The sequence below is a fragment of the Mytilus galloprovincialis genome, chromosome 4 (genome assembly GCF_965363235.1).
Source record: "Mytilus galloprovincialis chromosome 4, xbMytGall1.hap1.1, whole genome shotgun sequence".
In the NCBI taxonomy this organism is placed as follows: domain Eukaryota; kingdom Metazoa; phylum Mollusca; class Bivalvia; order Mytilida; family Mytilidae; genus Mytilus; species Mytilus galloprovincialis.
This window is the reverse complement of record NC_134841.1, coordinates 80299604-80324822: the sequence shown is the minus strand read 5'-3', so window position 1 is coordinate 80324822 and position 25219 is coordinate 80299604. Positions and strand designations below refer to the sequence as shown.

The 25219-nt window shown below is 33.8% G+C and overlaps 1 long non-coding RNA gene across 1 annotated transcript in view; it reads left to right on the top strand.

The window, feature by feature from the left end:
- LOC143073081 (uncharacterized) overlaps nucleotides 1-25219 on the top strand; it is a 250732-nt gene that overhangs the window by 92158 nt on the left and 133355 nt on the right. The gene's annotated exons all lie outside the window — the stretch shown is intronic.

Genomic DNA, 25219 nt, shown 5'->3' with positions numbered 1-25219 from the left:
AAATGGGTGTATTTGTTTTTACACCAAACATGCTGGAGGTTGGTATTTTCAAAGATATGTAACGCATTTTTTAGTATGCAGTTTCATAATTTGATTATTTATTCACACAAAATAAAAAAGAACAAAACTTTTAATGTGTATTGTTTTTTTTTAATTCTTGTATGAAGTTTTCATCTTTTTTCCCCTATATACTCGACTGTCACTGTTTGCATTTTTGTTACCATAGACTTATGATACAATTTATAGATTTTCTTATTTATAGTCTTGTATTCCTCAATTCCTCATGCATGACAAAACAATCTGTACATGCATAGCTTATAACTCACAAAAAGCAAAGGAACAGCTTTTATCATTGTTTCTTCAATGATCAAAGTCACAGTGATGCCTTCAACACGGAGCAAAAAAACTGTCACCTTACTGCAAGTTTAAGATTGCTCCTAGCACCAGTTTGAGCGGAATATAAGAGCTGCAATTAAGTGTAAGATTTCAAATATATCCTTCGCCCACATTTTCTTGAATAATAATTAACATTGTGCATACTTTGTACCATATATATATCATTAGTGCACCTGAGATGAGAACAAACATGCATTTGAAACTCATATCCACAAAAGGTGCTTAAGGGATTTTATTAACTATTGTCGTATACTTCGATCTTTATTACTATATACACTTGAAATGTAAGCTTTGTTGACTTCAAAGATTTTATTGTACGGTTTAATCTGAGATTACTCCATGTTTGATCTCTAAGGCACATTTTAAAGTGATTTTGATCGTGTACCTTTAAAAAGAAACATATGCACATATATTTCGTGGGTTTTTATACTGAGTTGTATCAATTAAACAAGAAGTGTTATATATGTGTGTCAAACATCAATGATTCTATATAACCTCCTCGAGTCGTCTACGGTAACATTGCATTCATGATCCGTCTACAGTATCCTGGCCTCTTTGAGTCTTCCGTTGTCTTGTTTTCAAATATCTCTGATTTTGTAACTTCGATGAGCCGTCTATAATACGGTATATTGACCTCCTCCTTTAGCTGTCTATGGTATCATGGTGTCCACAAGCCGTCTATGGTATCATTGTTTCTGTGAGCCTCATACGATATCATGATCTCTGTGGGTAGTATATGGTATCGTGGCTTCAAATTCATGATCTATGATCCTGCTACCTTAGGAGGCCATTTACGTTGTTATATGGCTTTTTTTAAAAGGTGTCGCTTCTAATCAATTCTTTGTAAAAATGAATTACGAAAGTTAAAAAAAGCAATATTGATAAAATAGATGGATGTTTTGCGTGTAGCGGCAAATAGCTGATGCATAACATAATAAAATAGTATTATAAGGACTATACAAAGCTATAAGGCTTCAAAAGTAATCAAAGGGTACAGTTTGAGAATCCTATTATAATGATACTTCGTGACTTTCGATTGATAAAAAGAAAAGAAAAAAAAAGAAACATAAACTTAACTCCTTGCAGATAAAATGCTGCAGCGTATTCAAAATCATAATTCATTGCAATCGGTATTTTTTTTTTTTTTTTTTTTTTTTTTTGTTGTTGCTTTTTTAATTATTGATATACTGTGATATGGTTCAAATCATGCAACAAGATCGGTACTTTCTCTGAATTTATTATGTAATTACTCAGAAGACATTGAAAAATACTCGCCAAATGTATATCAGTGAAGTAGACATTTTCAATTGGCAGACCAATGTAACTATATAGTTGGTAAGTGCCTCTTTTAGTGTCAGAAATCTTGCTTTTGGTACCTCGAATAATACCACGTTTGATGCAAAATCCTAGAAATGTTCTGAGATTTATACCATTGTTTAATCTTAATGAAATTTTCTTTAAAAAATTCTATGTTGAGGTTGTTTATTAAGTTTTTAAGTCTTGCATGCTATGTGCATGGATTCACGTAATATCAAGCTGTTCATATTTGTCCGAAATCATGTCATTTAAGAAATGTGTTTTCATACATACAGTAAGCAAGTATATAATAAACATATAAAGCAATATTGACATCATAAATTTGCTCTGTGTAGCAATGTAACACCTTTTATATTAATTATCACCGGAAACTATCAGCACTATATTATCCTTAACGGGCTACATGCAATCTATCAAATTATCAGTTGGTATTTTGCTAATTGTTTTTGACAATTCCAGCGGGAGATTAATTATAAATAGCATTCATAAAACATACAGGATAAGGACTATAAACGACAGTACATTTTTATCAATATTTTACTAGCACGTTTCTGTTGATACTGAAGTATTATCTGCTTGTATACTAGTATCAAAAGTGAATCTGTCGGTAGTTCATATACAAAATTCCCATATATTGTTGCAGCATCTGTGTTATTTTGCAATTTTGATAAGTATATCAAATCTTCTGAACTTCTGCAAATATTATTTTTATAAAACTTCTTTTCTTCTGTATTTTGATTGTTGATACAGTCGTCACAGGTCGGTGGTTTTCTCTGGGTACTTCGGCTTCCCGTCCACCAAATCTTGAAAAAAATGAACGCCATGATATAACCAAAAGTGCCTTTTAAATCTGTAAAAAAATCGCTTAGATTCATAATTTCATATACCAACGTATAAATCAAGAATAGAAATTGGGTTCTTTATTTTTCTGCAATGTCCATTTCATAAGAACAAAAATCACATAAAAGATATAACAGCAAACGTATTTTTTTATAATAAATCATTTACTAGAGACTATATTAGACATGCATGTTTTCCCAAATCTATTTTAAAAATAAATATCTTGTATTAATCACATATCTTTCGTAAAATTGACGGTTGTCTGGGTTGTTGAGTGACACTGGTGCTCTTTAGAACCTAGTATATAAAGAAAAAAATGTGTTAAAATCAATGTTGATTTCAAAGGCATAGCGGAAAACGAAAAATACTACTTTTAAAATATAAAATCAATGGTTACATTCTCTGAATGTTAAACTTGCTTTAAGTGGTATTTTCCAAGATTTATGTTGACGCTTTAAAACGTTGGTTCTTTAAATTTCTGCGTAATTTAACTATATAGCTTCAATAGTTCATCGCTTCTTAATTTGTTGTTTGAAATTGTAAAATTCGTCTGGAAAATGTTTGTATACATCAATCAGAAGAGGTATTGTGTATGTTTAATGTTGAAAAAGAACCTTATGCATTAAGTTCAAACATGGAAATATCGTCAATATAATACTTCCATGGTTCAAGGTACATTAAAATGTTAATAAATATAATATGCTGACTATTTGGTCACTGTAGACGAGCTGTAGACGAAACGAGCGTCTGGCGTATAATATTTTAATCAATCACAGATACGTTTATTTACAACCACGATGCCACTGGTGGTGGAACTTTCTTATCCGAGGTTTTCACACACCCAGTATAGTCAGCATTTCGTTGTTGGCATGAATTAACATTGATATGGTCATAATTATAAATAAAACGTAAAGAAAAAAATGTGAATTTTCGAAACACTTTGATTTATCGGTGTTTGCTTTACGCCGCATCAGCGTACAAAAAGAAAAAAAACCAACGGTATTTAAAACGAATTACACAAAAGAAAAAAAAACAAGGCGAAAACCTCCACAAAATAGGCTCGAACTCATGTGGTCAATTCGTGATGGAAGTTTCTTGTTTTCCTGTCATGAACCTTTGCTAGTTTATGGTAAAAAAAATTCTCAGTTTCCTGGCCAGACAACGAATATATATCTAGGACAATCATGCATTTTAACAATATTATATATCCTTATTGTAGATCAAACTAAATCATTCTCCCAACGTGGGCTTAATCTAACAATGCTAGCTATATATTACCCGACATGTGCTTCGTGGCCATTGATATTAACAAGTTATATCCTCACGCAATGGGCAAATTAATAAATCAGTAACAATCTATACTTAGTACTAGACAGCCAGCTATACATGTTCAGATCTATAGTCTCATAGGACTACGGGTGGGTGGTAATGAATGGATCAGTCCGAGATCATGAAGCATTTTCTAGATTAAGGAGGGAATAATCATCACAAAGGGGAAAATTCTTAAACCAATGTGATCAACCGATAAAACGGGCCTGTACTGATAAATGAAAAATATGTTGTTTTTGTAAAGCAGGGTGGTCCAAATGATACTTTTTGTAATTCCAAATAAGGAACTGATGGGAAGAAAATGAAACAAATACTTACAATGATTAAAAATAATTAAAGATATAAACCATTCCAAATAAATTATGTATCACCTTAAAAAGCTAGGTTTAACTAGGTTTGTGCTACGTTTTTATCATGTTTTGCTATACGTATTATTACGTGTAGACCCACGTTTTCACCAGGCATTGATACGTTTCGAACTTTCGTTCAGACCTGCCCGTATGTTTTGAAAATTCTTCAACAAACGTAGCGAAAATTGAAACAAAGTAGAAACCTAGTTAATACGTATCAAAGCTTAGCGGAACGTAACAAAACGTGCTTAATAAGTATCGAAACGTATCAATGCGTGGTGGAAACGTGGGTCTACACGTACTAATACGTAGCAAATGCATGGTACTGAACGTAGCACAAACATAGTAAACCTAGTTTTCAAAAAAACGGGACATTTTTATTTAAAACGTAGTTGAAACGTAGCATTTTAAAACGTATAGTAAAACGTGACAGTGTGACTGGGGCTTTTCAATAGACACAATTCATCTATGAAGCCCTGGTCACTCTGTCACGTTTCAAGAGCTACGTTTTACTACGTTTTGAAAGCGTAGCGAAACGGGAATATACGTAACGAAGCGTATCGAAACGTAGTGGTCCTTGTTCAAGACGGGACCTGCACCGTATGTTTTGAAATGATTTGAACAACAAACGTAGCGAAAATTGAAACGAAGTAGAAACCTAGTAAATATACGTATCAAAGCTTAGCGGAACGTTACAAAACGTGCTAACTATGACGTTACGTACGGTATTCGGTCTATGTTTCAATGATCATTTCATATATGTATATTTATCGGTAATTCGTATATTTTTCCTTTGATCTTACTGCCTAAAATTTTCGAGTATCAACGTACTTGGCTGTATCACTAAAAATATTAGGCAATACATTGTGTGACGTCATAATTACCGATAAACAGAATAATAGGTAGTTTCGTTTTTGATACTGACTATATCATGTGGAATATCTAGACGAGCCCGTTACCTATTATTCTATATGTATCGAAACGTATCAATGCGTGGTGGAAACGTGGATCTACATGTTATTATACGTACCAAAACGTGATAAGAACGTAGTACAAACCTAGTAAAACCTATAGCTTAAAAAAAAAAAAAACGGGACATTTTTATTCAAAACGTAGTTGACACGTGGCATTTTAAAACGTAGTAAAACGTGAGTGTGACCAAGGAGGTTATATTAGAAGGAGAGAGGACGAAAGACGATAATTACACATAAAATGTTACCGACTTTTCTGTAAGTGGGTGTTAATTAGTTGAGATCGACTCTGTCACAGAGGGATATTTTGTCCTCATTACATACCCGAGTAAGAACGGAAACACCCGAGGTGTCATAAACTGACCGAATATACAATTATTGAAATGTTAATCAGATTTTTTTGTGATATTTTTTATTAAGTAATTAAAAATTAAAATTTTGTGTTAAAAGTAAACTTATTACCAATAGAAATAAAACGAATATCCGTCTCATTGCCGTCAATGTTAATATCAATAGTCATATAAACAGAAAGTCACTTTTACGTATTTCCCGATAAATTTCTCTATGTTTCAATTGCAAATATTCCTTCCGGTCGTTACCGGTCACCGTAACTAAAGTACTTTACATATTCGTATATTTTCTATGATTATTACCTGCTAATTCTCTAAAGCAGAAATTGACAGGTTAAGCGAAAACCTTTGTTTAAAGCAATGTAGTGTTGAATAAAAATCGCTCACTAACTTTCCTTTAAACCCTCATAACTTTGTCATTTCTTTATCTTTTTTCACCGTAGACAGACGGTTGATTTTGAAATTGCGCGTCAAATCTTTTTCCAAATCATAAACACCTATGCACTGCACTGTAACTAAAAATACACCTGAACTCTAATGACCCAATCACTGATAACAATCACGTGACATATGCGATTTTTCTAATAGCCCGAACTACTCGCGGTAACAGCCCGGTACATCAGAGGGCCATGTCAAGTGGGTGATAAACATGTCGGTTTCTTTATAATTTTATCATTTTTCTGTGATCAAACTGCTATCCTGGGGATGCTAATTTTGTATCAAGCAGAGTGTTCACTCTCCTTCTAATATAACCTCCTTGGTGTGACCGGGGCTTTACCAACTAAACCAAATATTGCTTTTGGTCGGTTGAATCCATTTATGTCTATAGCTACATCCGAGCTGGCCCGTTTTGCAGAATTTACATAACTGGTTTATTTTTTTAAAAGGGATCCTTTCTCAAATATGCATAATTTTTTACTTGAGACATTAAACAAATAACAGATCCATTAAATCAATTGGCATTGTCTAGCTTTATCTAAAATATAAAACTGAAATCATTTGGACCATATAAACATTCGCAAATATGAAGTCACGAATAGTACTAGTAATTGGTATCATGAGACGTGATATTGTATTTTTTTAAATTGATATTTCGGGTCAATGTGACAGTGTCCAGCTCCTTATTCAAACAAACTTTCCGTTACAATTATATATTGATGAAGTACTGGTCACTTAAGATCATGGAATGAATGAATATTTACTCAATTTTTGTTTACAGTCTTGTCTTGGGAGATGGAACATCACAACCAAGGTTATTTGATATCTGCCTATTTGTTTGAATCAAACATTAGTTTATAGAAAGCAATCAAAATTTGCCTTTATCAGTGACATTTTATCAATTATTGTGCAATCCAGTATAACAGACACCAATACCTAATGTTGACAGTTCCGTCAATATATAGAGATTATATGAAATTAACTGCTAAAGACATTTATACCTTCATGATGAAAGTGCGTAAATGATGAAATGAAATTTTAGGTAAAGTTTGTTTCGGGTTTAAAGAAAAAAACTACGCAATCTGCTTTATCGATAGAATAAGTCAGATATAGCGCGATCTATATATACAAACATGAACAATTCCGTACATGAAAACATGAAACAAGAACAGTTCCGTACAGAAGCTGAAATGTGCTTATTCCTTCCAATAACTGCGAAGAATGTACTTATTTTAATACAATAACAGAGGTTTTCTCAAGTAAGGGGGAACACATTTTATTGTATCCAACTAAAACACAAAAATGGGTTTGACTTAGCTTTCAGTAACAGCCCATACACTATATATAAGATGGGTAATTTGTGTCTGTGTCTTGTTGTGTGCTTATACAACTGATTTGTGTAGTGTATTCGTTTGTTGTGCTTGTATACAATCGTACCAGGTAAAAGGAGGGTTGGGCGCTTAGAAAAATGATTAACCCCCGCACATTCTTTTTGTATATGTCTGAAGTCAGGAGCATGTAATTCAGTGGTTTCATTGGTTTCTCTTTGCAACACAGGGGCGGATTTAGGGGACCAGGGGGCCCGGGCCCCCATTTTTGGGAAAAAATTTGGTTGCTTATATAGGGAATCATTGAAGCGTGACTGGAGCGGGCCCCCTCTTAGGTCAGTCAGTGGGTCCCCACTTATGAAAATTTCTGGATCCGCCACTGGCAACATGTGTGTTTCATGTATTTTTTAACACAGATCCGGTCATTAGGTCTTTATTCTATTTGTTTCATCCATAGTGTTTGGTCTCTGGTAGATACTAGTATTTGTCTAATTGACAATCATATCATGCCTTCTTTTTTCCCAGCATTGTATATTGAGGATTCTACTGAAAATCTTTTGTATCATAGACTATTTTCTCCTTATTATAGTCCTAAGGCTAAGCATCAAAATTGTTATTATTGTCTCTTCATTGAGCGACTTCAGTATGCAAGACTGTGCTGTGTTGTCTCTACTAAGACAGAGTGGTGTTAGTATCAAAGATGTACTTTGTTTGCTGTGTTGTCTCTACTAAGACAGAGTGGTGTTAGTATCAAAGATGTACTTTGTTTGCTGTGTTGTCTCTACTAGGACAGAGTGGTGTTAGTATCAAAGATGTACTTTGTTTGCTGTGTTGTCTCTACTAGGACAGAGTGGTGTTAGTATCAAAGATGTACTTTGTTTGCTGTGTTGTCTCTACTAAGACAGAGTGGTGTTAGTATCAAAGATGTACTTTGTTTGCTGTGTTGTCTCTACTAGGACAGAGTGGTGTTAGTATCAAAGATGTACTTTGTTTGCTGTGTTGTCTCTACTAGGACAGAGTGGTGTTAGTATCAAAGATGTACTTTGTTTGCTGTGTTGGTTCTACTAAGACAGAGTGGTGTTAGTATCAAAGATGTACTTTGTTTGCTGTGTTGGTTCTACTAAGACAGAGTGGTGTTAGTATCAAAGATGTACTTTGTTGTTTCTAAGGGCAGATATTAGAATCATTACAGAGCCTCTGCTTGTATGACTCTCGTGTTCCGTTAGATACTAGAACACCATTTACCATCCGATTTTAAACAATATCGTCCATCCTAATTTCGTGTCTCCTGCTTTTTCGTCAACATAAAACAGCAAGCGTTACGCTTATCGGAAAACAATTGTTACCCTCGATTGAATCGGAAAGCAAGCGTTCCGAATATACACCGTATACCCTATATAGAGATGTTAGCATTACACGCGCTTTGCTGTCCTCAACAGCGAAACGTCAAAACCAAAGCTCATACTTTGTTGTCGCAACAAGGCGATGGTAGAATCTATACCACTTTGTTAATTGTCTCTTTACTTAGAGACGTTAGCAAAACTATAGTGCTGTGATGTCTACACTTCGAAACCTTTGTCTCGAAGACTATAATTGTTTGTTTCTTTCTCGGTTTCTTCATACTATAAGATGTTAGAATCAAAGCATGTGCGCTGTTGTCTCTATTTATAGTGACCTTAGTAACAAAGACTGTACTTTTTTTCTTTACCAGGAGACTTAATTATCAAGGGCGTTGTACTTTGCATGCTGTCTCCTAGGGGACATTAGTATATCAAAGACGTTCCTGCGTTGTTTATAAGAGACTGTAGTGTCAGAGACTTCTCTGCATGCTGTATATATTAACAGATAACTTTGGTTGTTGTCCATAGATAAAATAATGGCAGCAGAAATATATATCAGGTCGTCAGAGTAGCGTGCATTTCTTGGAGCTTAAACTGGAACGCTGGCTGTGAAAGTCAGTTTTGACATGTATTTAAATTAGAGACGAAGTGTATCTAGAACTAAACGATTATATACGCTGTTGGTCAATAATTCTATAATAATTGTTTTATAAATGGATCCAATATGCACGGATGCTGTGATTCTAAACAGATTGCATGCAATGGATTTACTTCTAACAATATATAATCAATTCATATTTAAACAAACCTTTGATCCAAAATTGGGAAATTAAAACGCTTTAAGGATTCATTAACTTGTCTGTTTGTCTAAGAGGAGTTCCGATGGTCGTCTGATGTAGGATCACGCGACCTCCACCCAATCGATAATCATCTTATCCAAGAAGTTTGTTAGTGTTGCATTTTTTAAGGAGATAACATTTCAGTTAGTCAACTTTACTACATCATATGGATATCCTCTGACTTCCGAGTTTGTACAACGATTATTTGAAATTGCATTAGAATACCGAATTCTGGAATAAAATATTTTCGACTTAAAAATAAAACATAGTTCTGTTTTATGCCAATCTACCTGCTCTTAACTTGTTTTCCCACTCTGACATACTATTAGATACTATTTTAGGTCAAGCACGATAAAATTCCCGTCACAAGTTTCACCTTTTTTTTCTTTATTTTTATCTAGTGTATTTAACAATCTTCTCTGTTATCTTTAAAATTTGAAAACAGTTTTCTCTAAATTGCAGTGTCCTTAGACGTAGGGACTTCTTTGGAATTCTCGCATTTTGCTTTCCTGCAGCCGTTTTGATAAGCAAACCAATGCACATGCAGCCATTATGTTAGGGGACGACCATTTGATATTCTGGGGGGGGGGTGTGGGGGGGTGTGGCAGGAGGATTTAGAAAATAAATAACTCCGCCTTGATAATCAAAAACAAATAAATGGTTTGTTCTGTGGTAGTTTGAAAATAAATTACCTGACTTGCAATGTATTGAAAATAAATAACTCAGCAGGTCTAACCCGAAGTATGAGATGGCACCAGATTCTTCATACATTCACCTTTTTCCAAAAAAAAATTCTCAAATCTTTTAATAATTAAAGTATAAATATTATTTAAATATACTTGAAATGTCTGAAAATTGGTTTCATTTAACATGAGGTATATTGTCTCACGAACACTTACCTCACTTTTATTTAACAGGGCCGTAACTACATTGAGGCACTAAAGTAGGAAAGTTCAAAACCAAACGCTTGTCTCCATATCAAATTATGTTCACCGTGAGTGTCTTACAAGAAGCAAGTTCTGTTCTCCCTCAGAGGTAGCCCTTGATTTTTTCGGGATCAATGTTTCTTATTTATTTGTCTTTTGTTCATTGATTGCCCTTCTGTCTTCTGTTAGTGTTGCTTTAATTTTGTAATTCAGTGATTTTGTTATTAACTTGATCATGAGTTTAAAAAAGCCAGCAGCCACAGACTTATCTATGTGAATTACCTTTTTGCTTTAGAATGAAATTCAAAACAGTGTGGCTGTGGCCATTGATTGACACATTAAATTCATCCATTGACTGGGACAATTTAGGTGAACGTTTGTATGTAACGACCACTGCTCACTATGTACTTTTTAAAGACACTTAAAATATGGGGTCACCAAAGGTTCTCAACACCTTAATAAAGTAATTCGAAAAATTAATCAGAAATAACACGATGTTTTGATTTATATCAATTATATAAATCAAAACATAAAGGTTATTCCTGATTAATTTTTCGAATTATTTTATAATTAAAGGCGTTAAGAAACCTTTGGTGACCCCACAGTTTAAATGTCTATCGTAGGTACGTCGTGAACAGTGGTCGTTACAGACAAACGTTCACGTAAATTGTCCCAGTAAATGGATGAATTTAATGTGTCAATCAATGGCCACAGCCACACTGTTTTGAATTTCATTCTATCATGCATATTGGTCTTTTGATGTTGTCCCTAGAAACTTGAGTATTACACTGAATCTATACATTTTGCCTTGAGACCAAAATATTGTCAAAAAATTATTAAAACAGAACTTGCATTTTAAGATTAAGAAAGGATCTGGGGAACACCCATAATGCATGGTTTTGCATCATTTGTTCTATAGCTTCTTGGGCCTTCAGCAGTTCCAAAACCCTTAAAAAAAATTGCTTTTTGTTCCCAACCATATAAATAAGATTAGTTACAACCAAACTTTAATACTGTGTATGTATGCAATACATGTATATGCAGGTGGGAATACAGAAGATTCATTTCTGCAGAGGATGATGATTAATTCTGATTAAATGGTATCGTAATAAATAACCGATCCAAAACAAAGCCTTCTACATTTTTATTCTTTGCTTCCTTCAATCTTCAATTTTACAAGTTTAGCGTACATTGAACACGAAGTCGAAAAAATCAGACAATAAATAATTGGCAAATCTTTTATCAAATCGAATAGAGGTGACGATTTATGAATCTAATCCCCCCCCCCCCCCTGCTCCTCACCTTTTTGCGCTTATATTACTAGATAGTCCTATGTGTTTACGTTTTAGATGACAGCGTGCAAATTCAGTTATTTTGATGCCTTCAATATAGAGAAATGAACAAATTGCCAAAAAAGCAAACTAACTGGCTTGTTCCTGCACTGCCGTGTCCAAAATAAAAGTATTTGCACAATAGTTTACACTTTGATAACACCAACAGCAAGGTGCGATAACTTTATTTAAGTTTGGAAAACAATCCTTATGTATAACATGTATAAATATGTTCCTTCAAACCAAAAGAATATTTATGTTACAGTAACGCTCTTTTATTACAAAAAAAAATGTCATTTCTGTGATGAGAAGCATTCGTGTTAATCTAATTGCCTTTATAAAACAAAGAATAACTCGAGGGAAACGGTAATATGACTTTATAAATAAATAGATAAAAAGAACTTTCAAAGCTTTCCCCGGGGTTCACTATTTATCAACTCTCAACAAAATCATGCAACAACATTAATTACAAATGAGGCAAAAATACAATTGAGACATGTTATCGGGAAGTTGTCCAACTGTAAGCCAAAATACTGACTTTGTGTAAAGTCAAGGCAAATTTAACAATCTTTTTTTATGTAAATTAATGATAACTACACATACAAATATACATATATAAGGGATAAGGTCTCTGTGCAATGCTAGGGGGTGTTTTCGTAGAAGTTAGAAATAAAACTGAGTACAGGTTACATTCCCGGTAAGGGAGGAAGCTACTCTCCCCAACATCGTTAGATTGATTTTCTAGGCACTTTATATATATTATATTGCAAACTCTTTCACATTTTCAATTCGTGTTTAAAAAGTCTGCGCATATGAATTTATGTTTCGATTTGAGATAAAAGGGCAACTGATTGTTATTGATCGTGCATGATATATAACAGTTTCAAGATTTTAATGCATGTACATTCATTCCAATTAAATCATTTTCAGTTCTGCTAATGGTCCATTGTATAAACTCTGATGACCTTTTTTCTATTTAGGTATCCCAGGTGATAATATTTGGATTCCCTGAACAAACCGAATAACAGTATTTTCATATTCTTTTTAATTCATATTAGCTAAACTTAAGCAATTGACAAAACGTAACGCTTAAATGATTAGATGTCTTATAAATTAGTTCTTATGTAATTCGTCGTTTATTTAATACAGTTCTCAGTCGTACGCCATCTGTCTCTGTTTACCTGTTCAATGTATATGTTATCACCTGCTGGTCGTAAATAAATACACAGTAATTATTATTTCGCGGCGAACTTATCACCTGTACTTGGCGCGTGCCCATTGGCATTTCAAATTACCAAATTATACCGCCCTTTCCACTTAACCGTGTATCCATTGTTTGTTACACATCTGATCAAATTCACATATAAAAAATAAATTTATTATAACATCTTATGTCTCGTTTTAAATTTTCTTTAACCAATCGACTTGAACATTGTAATAACTTTATCAACCAGCTGTAGCACGACGTCACTGTATGAACGTCTGCTGTACAGCAGTCCAGGACGAATGCTAAATCAAATTGTTATAACTTTATTCACCTTTCGCATTAACATACAGGTGAAATTTTCCTTTAGAAACAACCTGCAATCTTTTCATAGTTAGTTTAACTTTACAGATTAACCTTTCTTCGATTTTTTTAAATGACCTTATGAAACGGAGCAGATGTCCAATCTTAGACCAAGACAAAGAACAGGAAAACAAAAACATTCCATATTTGAACTAAGTATCTTATTTGGTGTTAAGTTATACCCTTTGGTGTTTACCTTCTGAATTTATTTGTACCTCTTCAAAAGGAGAATTAATGATAGTATGATTAATGTTTTCTTTATAGTCAAGTGTTATCGCGCCATTTTCGGAAAATTAGACAGACGTTGAAGCAAATTAAGAAAACTCAAATAAAATCCATATATGAAAAAAAGGAAATACATATCTGAAAAAATCTTAAATATAGTTTTTGATAGAATTGATACTCATGTATTTCATGCCACAAGAATTCTAAAACTATACAATCTTTAAATTTGATCTGAAATTTGAAAAAAGCAGAACAGGAGTTTTGAGTAAAAGGAACAAGATTTCGTGTTAGTACTTAACTTGCACTGCTTTAATTTTGATATAGATAGCAAGTGATCCTGAATTGTGGAAAATGGTGAAATTTTGTTTCAGGTCTACTATGAGCCATATTACTCGCATGTACATTTTGTCCACTGGATTACTTACAGGACTTTAAAATCAGTAATTTTTTATCAAATGAAATCGTGCCAGTCATTTAGATTGACGTGATCAAGGTTTTTTAACCATGTAAAATGATATTGATGTTTTCATAATAGACGAAGGACTAAAACACAAAACTAAACAGTAAATCTTTGTTCTATAACATCCAATACACAATTGTTTAACTATCATTTACACCCAATACACAGATTTTAAATTCAACGCATATTTTAACAGAGATTGGTGAAACTTGTTCGCTGAAACAATACAGTGTTGTTATTAAAATGAACAATATAAGTCGTTTTATAAAATATATTAAATCAAATATCTTGCCTTTATTGTACTTATATACCTAAACAAAATGTATCAAAAGAACTAAGTGCATGCACTGTTTATTAGAAAAAAAAAATCATCAAAATATCAAATATCGAAACTAAGGTAAATTCAAAAGAGGGGTCTATAAAATCTGTCAGATTCAAACGCTGGACGAATTGAAACCAAATGTCATATTCCTAATAGGTCAGTTCTGCTGCAAGATAATGAGTTTTATTTTAAAGAATCACATGCATGCATGTTCGGTATTTCAGGCTAGAAAGGACCACTCGGAGTATAAAAAATAAAACAATGGCAAATACTAGTTATTTGATTCTTTAAATTACAAGAATGAATACTGCATGTAGTTTTTCTCTGAAACTATTAATTCCCAGTTCTTTTGTATATATAAATCGAAGAAAATGTCAATAGGACAGCAATCCATCATCAAAACAACAACATGGACATACAGAGGGTTCAGTTTGTGCATGTGTTAACCAATTATTGTTCCGGGTCTATGCAAATTATTCTAAAATATAACTTTTCGCTGGTTATGAATTGTTTTCATGTAGTTATTAATGATTTGGCTAGTTGGTTCATTTTGCAGCATGTTCCAATTTATAGTCAGTGGTTATTCAATTTTAGCAAAACATTTCTTTTACAGAATATTTTCCTCTCAGGCTTCATAATGATTGTCATCTTCATAGCTTTTTAAGAAAAATGATATTATTGGCTTTGACCTTAATTACATGCATAGTTCACATATACTAGTATACAATGTTCAGTGATTGGCTGCTGTATACACTCTACTAACAATATTCATATTTTGTTTATTTAATTGATTTTTTATAAATAATTGAAGGAGAGCATGTCAACTTTCGTCCTGAATATGAATGATATATTAGCCACTGGACGTCGAACAAGCAATAACCAATCGACCAATCTATTCAATCCGACTCGTCAGTGGCGGATCCAGAAAGGAGTAGGTCCGGTAAGGGCCGATTTTGGTCTCAAATTTCCAGTTCATCTGACGAAAGATTTTAGACACTTTTTAAACACTTATAGTATCTATTTTAGTTGATTCAATAAGTATATGTAAAAGATTTTAACTGATTAACTCATTAAAAACGCCCCGACTCTAGCTTAAATATGAAAAATCTATCAAATATGTCAAAAATTGTCACTTTTCAGATGTTTTTTTGTCAAAAATGAAAGTGGCCGCATCCGTGTTCATCCTCAACCTTTATATAAGTTATGTATTATCATCAAAATGAAATACAACTTACATTTCAATATTAAGAATTAACACGAATGCGACCACTTTCATTTAAGACGGAAACCGTCTAAAATATAACTAAAATGCTAAAATTGTGGAAGATTTCAGTAATTTAGCATGACTTATTGATGCTAGTACCCGATATATGTGCATTGTATCGTCAAACACAGTCCATATTTATTTAGCAGAAGCATTCTACTGTCCTATAAATAACTAAAAGTATACATTTTAACAATTTTGTAAAACTGTTATATTTTGGAACCAAAAAGGGGTCTTACTGAACCTACTCATTTTCTGAAGGGGTCCACTGTATGACTGCCCAAGAAGGGGCCCACACCAGTCATGCTTCATTGATTCCATATATAATCAACCAACTGAAAATTCCACAAAAGGAGGGCCCTGAAAAACCCTCTAGATCCGCCTCTGCTTGTAAATTTAATGGGGCTTAAATCATTCAATTCTTCACAATGTAAAGATGTTTAAACCATCTCTGAAGACCAGTAAAAACAGTCTTTGTCTATATTTCAAAGAAAAACCAGACAATGACAGTATGTTTATATGCATTACATATAAATTACAAGAACCCCCTCAAAGAAGATACAAACATAGAAAAAAATATAAGTCTTGAAAATCCTTATTACTTATTTTAATCTGGAAATAAACAATCCTAAAATATGCCGGAAAATGGGGATTCTTTAAAATAAATTCAATGTTTTGTTACAGAACTGATCTATTATTTCAAGTGTGTCGGAAAATCTTTACACCATGGTGCAACCAACAATTACAGTAAACAACAAACAAACATCGAATATCTTCTTAAATCTCATTGTTTACTCAATAAACAAAAAGTCATTGTTACAGACGGGAACAAAACCGTCTGTAACACCCAAGATTTAAATATGGTTGAACTGTTTACAAACCTTCTGTGTTTTAAACAAAGGAAAAGTCAATGTCTTTAATATGTGAAAATAGTTAACGGGGATCAAACATTAAACGTTACTTTCAAGAAGAAAAAGGAGTGCCAATCTGAATCTAGTGAAGAAACACGAGATATGATATTCTTTAAATATTATGGCCTACAACGAAACATGAACGCTTATTGTACAATTCAATATATGCAAAAAGGTGCCAGCAACTATATCAGTTTGAAAGCCACACAAGCATGAACGTGTGCAATTTATGATCCCTCTAATTTCTGAAAAGACCTGTCGATGGAATCATAGCAATTGTTAACATTTAAACGTCGAGCACAATGGGGTGAGTGAGGGTTGGTATTTAAACCATACTTATGCTCGTATGTATCAATTTGATCCCGATGAAATATAGTACGTAAAAAGGTGTCGATTGTGAAGTAGATTAAATAATAAGTCAGCAAGTGCAATCAGCATAAACATGACTGTAGACTGTGTCCTCCACCCCCACCCCCCACCCCCCCCCAAAAAAAGGAAAAGAAATATATATATATATAAGGTATATAAGAAATCTAGAAAGAATTTGACAAATGGCAACCCCTTTGACTTAATGTTAAGTCCTGTTCACAAGTATGGTATATCTTGCTGTTTCGTTGCCTGAGGTCCGTTATCATTTAACTCTGTCTTTCCGGTCTCTCGTAAAGTAACTGGTATTTTAGCATAAAATCCAACCGAGTGCTATTTGTCAAAAGTTAAAATGTAATTACAGGTCACTTCAATGAATTTTAAATTTGTAAAAGAATTGTTGCTATTGTTAACGTTTTGACAACAAACCTTTCTGTGGTGTAACATTTTAATGATTTTTGTAGTCCTGTGGTTTTGAAAAGAAGTTCCAGTAACGCCCACCCTTTGTCTGTCATTGATCGGATAACCTTGAACCTGTGGACACCAGACAAGTAGTTCTTTGTTAAGTTAGAATGGACAAGGGGACACAGCCACACATCTGCCGTATAATACTTTGACTATAGGTGGATGATATGTCGAGGAACAGGAAGTTTTGAACCCATTCTTTTGCAAATGGTAACTGTCAGGGTCGATAGAAATACCTGGCTTGGGAAAATAAATGTTTTAAATGACTGTTTTTGTTGACCTGTTTGTGTCCTTGAGAAAAGTTCGTACTAATGTATAACTCAGGTATTATCATTCGTGTGAAAGGTTCTTGTTTATAATATGTGTGACCAAAAACTTCATTATTGCACAGACATTATGCATACACTGAATACGCATAACATCTTTGAAACTTTTTTTTATAATTCTTGTCACCAATATCACACTAAACACAACATTACATGCAATGACTGCTTGGAAAAAATATATAAGCAACAATTGCGTACATGTGCTCAACTCTCCCAAACAACAATAGCATATACTTTAACGGAGGTCAGTGTATATCTCTTATTTTGTAGGATCTTATAATAGTCGCATATTTGTGTAAGATGCATTCATTATTTAATTGTTCGTCAAAATAAAATGGAAATAAAGTTGTTTTTTTTTAGAAATATAAGTCAGCGGTAGGTATCCCTAACTAAAAGTGTATGTGGCTGTTTGAATTTTTTTTTTTTTGTTAGTCACGATGGCGAAACTTCGCCTCTATATAGTGACAAGAAGCCATTATGAATAATAAAAATACCTTTCACCCCATCCCCCCTCCCTCCAAAAGCGTATACAGGTCCATGTATGACTTTCTAATGGTGAAATATAAAATATTTTGTTTTAAGTGTAAAAATTTCAAAAACAGCAAATTCGCGTCTTGCTAAGTCAAAAATCCTTTTACACAAACATGTATGCGCTAGATTGGGATTGATCTAGCATAAAATGTAGGTCACAATGAATCACAGTTTTCGTACGGACCTTTACCACTAATGATCTAAGATCTAAGATGTTCCCACTCGAGAGAGATAAAAAGAACCCGATTTAATCTTAAGTTTATATTGTTACATAGATATGCAAACGGCTTTACAATAGGAAAATGTGTCTAAATTATATATACATACATGTATATATTTAAGTCAAATAACGAACAAATAAAAGACTTCAATCAAAAAAAACTAGGTGCTTAAAATCAAAAGCAATGACTTGGACAAAACAGGACCAAGACTTGAATATTATTCTGGAGAGAGAGGAAAAACCACATGCACACAAAACTTTTAAAAAGATGCGCACAAGTTAACACGCAGTCAACATTGAAAACTAAAGTTTGGTATTCAATTCCACAAATAAGTGCCTTGAAAGTATGCTTGTTGTGAATGCGACTTCTTTTGCTTGCACTGCGGTCAAACTCAGTAATTTGTAATAATATAGGTAATGAATAAATCGAATATATAAGAACAGGCTATACAATATAGAAGAAAATATCTCTGGTATCTATAGGAGACATTCACTGTAGAATAGTAAAACAACACAGCAATTTGTCCTTGACGTCTTGGCATAATTATCCTTTACCATGCAGAAGTTATTTGCACTATTAGTATTTTTTCAAGTAAACGCTGAAAATTCAGTGCAAATGAACTACAATGGCCTTATTGCTGAAACAATGTGGGAATGTGTGAAAACGAAATTTCTGAATTTGACGTTGACCTTGTATTTGTGTCTTTCTACAATTGAAACTGTAAAGGTGCGTGGTCATGTTTTGTAAGCAAACAAAGTACACAGAAAAATACAAATATTTGGCATATGTATGCAATTCGAAACTGTTTTCAATAGCTAACTTAAGAATATTATAGATAATTTGTTAACATTTCTGTGTACTTCTAAGTGATTCATAAGAAAAAGTTTAGCCCACCAATCAAAAATCCATTTTTAGTCAGCCCAATCTCCAAATCCCAGAGTTTCGTTGACCGCGGACATAAAATTTATCATGAATAAAACAATTTAAGATAGCAATATACATAAATGAGTTGCTGCAGTAAATTCGGTTAAATGGAATTTAAAAAGTCAGCCACTAAAATAGCTGGAACACCATGCACAAGAATTAAACTTACCTATCAAACCGAAAATAATACACTAACCGTTAAAAATAAGACCACTTAAATAGTACTATTTGCAATTTGATGAAGAATAAAAAAAGATAGACCTGCGTAACGTTAAGGACCTTCATTTTCTGATTTATTGATTGTACGATTAGAAGCGCCATTATTTTTTATTCAGAGACTTTATTCTACGTCGCTGCGGACATGTTCTATAGTTCAGAAGGTTGGCATAGCATATTCAAAAGAAATTTAAAAAATGTGAACTCAATGCGGATGGCATTATGCTGTATATGCTTTATATGCTCAGCCATGTGCGGACCAAATACAGTACTATAGACATGTTTGGTCATGAGTGGACCAAATACAGTACTATAGATATGTTTGGCCATGGGTGGACCAAATACAGTACTATAGATAGGTTTGGCCATGGGTGGACCAAATACAGTACTGTAGATATGTTTGGCCATGGGTGGACCAAATACAGTACTATAGATATGTTTGGCCATTGGTGGACCCATACCGTACTATATAGATATGTTTGGCCATGGGTGGACCCCATACAGTACTATGGATAGGTTTGGCCATGGGTGGACCCCATACAGTACTATGGATATGTTTGGCCATGGATGGACCCCATACAGTACTATGGATATGTTTGGCCATGGGTGGACCCATACAGTACTATGGATATGTTTGGCCATTGGTGGACCCCATACAGTACTATGGATATGTTTGGCCATGGGTGGACCCCATACAGTACTATGGATATGTTTGGCCATTGGTGGACCCCATACAGTACTATAGAAATGTTTGGCCATTGGTGGATCCCATACAGTACTATGGATATGTTTGGCCATGGGTGGACCCCATACAGTACTATGGATATGTTTGGCCATTGGTGGACCCCATACAGTACTATAGAAATGTTTGGACATGGGTGGACCCCATACAGTACTATGGATAGGTTTGGCCATGGGTGGACCCCATACAGTACTATGGATAGGTTTGGCCATGGGTGGACCCCATACAGTACTACGGATAGGTTTGGCCATTGGTGGACCCCATACAGTACTATGGATATGTTTGACCATGGTTGGACCCCATACAGTACTATGTATATGTTTGGTCATTGGAGGACCCCATACAGTACTATGGATATGTTTGGCCATGGGTGGACCCCATACAGTACTATAGACAGGTTTGGCCATTGGTGGACCCCATACAGTACTATGGATATGTTTGGCCATGGGTGGACCCTATACAGTACTATAGACAGGTTTGGCCATGGTGGACCCCATACAGTACTATGGATATGTTTGGCCATTGGTGGACCCCATACAGTACTATAGAAATGTTTGGTCATTGGTGGACCCCATACAGTACTATGGATATGTTTGGCCATGGGTGGACCCCATACAGTACTATGGATATGTTTGGCCATTGGTGGACCCCATACAGTACTATAGAAATGTTTGGCCATGGATGGACCCCATACAGTACTATGGATAGGTGTTTGGCCATGGGTGGACCCCATACAGTACTATGGATATGTTTGGCCATGGGTGGACCCCATACAGTACTATGGATATGTTTGGCCATGGGTGGACCCCATACAGTACTATGGATAGGTTTGGCCATGGGTGGACCCCATACAGTACTATGGATAGGTTTGGCCATGGGTGGACCCCATACAGTACTATGGATATGTTTGGCCATGGGTGGACCCCATACAGTACTATGGATATGTTTGGCCATTGATGGACCCCATACAGTACTATGGATATGTTTGGCCATTGATGGACCCCATACAGTACTATGGATAGGTTTGGCCATTGGTGGACCCCATACAGTACTATGGATAGGTTTGGCCATTGGAGGACCCCATACAGTACTATAGAAATGTTTGGCCATTGGTGGACCCCATACAGTACTATGGATAGGTTTGGCCATTGGAGGACCCCATACAGTACTATAGAAATGTTTGGCCATTGATGGACCCCATACAGTACTATGGATATGTTTGGCCATTGGTGGACCCCATACAGTACTATGGATAGGTTTGGCCATTGGAGGACCGCACGTAAATCTGTGTGTAGATTTGTGTTTTTGTTGTACATAGATTGCTTTAATTTTCAATGTAGAATTTAACATAAGCTATATCAACAAGCATTAAGAAGTAGCATACAAAAAAATGAAATCTAAATTAGTTTGAAACAGGATCGTCGTCAATTTTGTACAAATATTTTTTGTGAAACAGACTTGTAGAAATACAGAGCTAAATTTTAGTTTCCCACATTTTATTTTAAACAGCTAATTATGAACAAATAAATTTAATGTAAATCTCCCGTTCTTTTACCTAAAGTTACAAGTGACTAAACAACAAAGATGTCATCGGGCAGATGTTCAAATACAAAACATATTCTTTGCGCATCTGTTACTTAGTCAAGACCAATAGACACGCGATTAGAAAGCGGGCTAGTCGCGTGGCATATAAAACAAATTTAAAATTTTCCTTTCTTCTTTTTTTCTTAAATTGATGCGATTCGACGCTTCGTTGAACTTTATATGAAAAGAACCACAATTACTTATTTACCTATCGGATAAATATGTAAATTTAAACAAAAGAACTTGACATTGAAAAACCCGGAAATTAATTAATACAAAATAAGACAGTTTTCTTCAAAAGTTTTTTGTATGTTTTTGCTTTTGCTTTTCTTTACAGACGTATTGCGAATTCGAAATTTAAGAAATGCTTTATATTAGAATGACTGTAAGAAGTTTCAGTTCCAACAACTTTCTACACAAACATTGAAAAAGTATTTTTAAGCGGATTCATTAAAACCAAGGAATTGTATATTTAAATATACAATTCCTTGTTAAAACTAAGTCTAATACAAGAAATGTTGTCACAGTATTGGCATTGTTAAATACTTGTATGCGTAGCTGGCGTCATGTCTTTTAAAGAACACAAATTATTCAATGTGCTCGGCATCATTTGATATTTTTAATCTTTTTCATCCTTTGATAACAACATTTCTATTTCTTCCAAAACACGATGTCTCCAAACCGAGGACAAAAAGTCAGAAATTAATTGTTTGTGTCATTAATGTATAACAAACAACGTATTCAAACATACGAGTTTGTGTAACGATTTGATTGTGTTACAATTCAAGTGCTTAATGGCTTCATCGCTATAAATGAGTTCTTTGAAATTCGCGTTAAATTGATTGTCTAATCCCCTTTGAGACCAATCATGGTTGTGACAATAATAACGTACCATTAATTGGAACAATCAAAATATAACACCGAGGTTTCTTAATGAGCCTATTATCAATAATTGCTATGAAAACATTGCTATACAGAGCATCAAAATGTATATATCACTAAATGGACTTATTGTTATTTATCTAGAATTAAAGCATAATGGTTGTTGCATTCATTTAAGACGGTTACGTAATTTTGGACACCTCTCTTCCCCTACTATCTACTATTTCCTGAGACTACTAATACAGAAGTCTAAACTGCTTTATATATAAAACTTTAAGAAAAATACAAAACAAAAAAAGTGTTTTTTGTTCATAGAAACATAATCTCAAAAATTGTTTGTGACTTTTTGTCCTGTGACTTTATGTCTGTGACTTTTTGTCCTGTGACTTTCTGTCCTACATTCATATTGATTGTTTGAATCTTAATATAAAAAAGAAGATGTGGTATGATTGCCAATGAGACAACTATCCACAAAAGACCAAAATGACACAGACATTAACAACTATAGGTCACCGTACGGCCTTCAACTATGAGCAACGCCCATACCGCATAGTCAGCTATAAAAGGCCCCGATAAGACAATGTAAAACAATTCAAACGAGAAAACTAACGGCCTTATTTATGTAAAAAAATGAAAGAAAAACAAATTTGTAACACATAAACAAACGACAACCACTGAATTACAGGCTCCTGACTTGGGAAGGCACATACATAAATAATGTGGCGGGGTTAAACATGTAAGCGAGATCCCAACCCTCCCCCTAACCTGGAACAGTGGTATAACAGTACAACATAAGAACGAACTATAAAAATCAGATGAAAAAGGCTTAACTCGTCAGATTGACAAAAATACAAGTGGACGTGGCCCGGTACTTATACATCCCGACACAAAAAGACACAATGAATAGTTCTCTCTGGTCTTTTTTTTTTAAGAAATCGACTCAACAAGGGACCCAAAAAAACTATTACGCAAAAAGGAAAAAACTAACCAGTTGCTCAACTAGAAGATGGGGTTAACAGGAGACAAAAGTTTCATTAAGATTTTTTTGTGCAATTGATTTGTTTACCTGATTTTTTGTTATAAAAATTGGCTAATTGCAGAATAAATACAAATCCTTGGCATAACTGTTAAATGTTAATAACTTTTGTTGGTTTACCTTTTATTACCGTTGAAAATAACCTGTTGTTCCAGTCAAAAATAAAGTAGCGCTTTCGATCTAATTTTCATATTGTAGGAGTTTTAAAGCAAAAAATATAAAAATAATAATCAAAGTACCTCTTAGAAACTTTATTTAGGCCGAAATTATCAAAACTGCACATTTGAAGCTTCGTTATTTATAACATAATGTAAGTTTGAAAAAAAATATGAATTTATGAATCGGAATTTCTTGTCAATGAAAAATATTAGAACATATAAAATTTTTTTTTTTTTTTACTTAAATTAAAATTGAATTTATATAAATTCAGAAAACTTTCTTTTTATACATATATAAGTATTTTTAATACTTAAAAGAGACAGGAAATAAATACTTGAAGAAGCTGTGCCATTTTACACCTCCCAGGTGATGACATTTGTAAATTACGTAAGGGTTGTAAAAAATTCACATTTGAGTTTAATCCTTCAGTTCCAGATGCCAGGCCTTACAATAAACAGGACGTTATATAGAAACCCAAATTACACGTCAATTAGTCGAATTCCCCCAAGTGCCTTTGGTTGGAAGTGTACTCTTGTAATGACACCTCTGTGGCCCTCCGATAAAAAGTAACAACTTGTAGGTCTATTACCCTGGTCCCATGTTGTGAAAACAGCTTCTTATCTCTGGTTTTACAAAAATTAATTTATTACACAGGATGTACATACATAAAACTGACATGTATTTAATAACTATAATTATGGAGGAATTATAGATAATGTTTCGTTTATATGACATCAAAACCTTATCTTAATCTTAGTAATAACATATTAATATAAAATACTGATATACAATAAAAAAAAAGTCTAATGGAATAAAGAAAAAACTCGTTGTTGTAGAAAAAAGAAAAAGTATTAAAATAATTTTGTTAAAATAAGGCTCACTAAGAAGATACTTTGATTGACAATATCTTTATGTATTGTTCTATGCGTTCTAAAGATCGGTGTTGCTATTCATTGTAAAAGAGCAATTATCCTTAAATAAAAATGAAGACTAAGAATATGTCCTTCGTTGAGAACAAAATGTATATTTTTTCGTCTTATTCCCCTTAATTTACTTCTAGGTGTGCACCACATTGAATATCAGTATTTTTTGTACTTATACCGACTCTAAATATAGCTTTATGTCTTATATCTTATTTCTATATTATTAATATATCTTATTTTCTTTAATAAAAATAGTTAAGGTACATCCCGTATGGCGGACACTTCTGAATTCACACAGTAACTCTTAACCATTATAGATGTTTAATCTGAAACTTCTGTG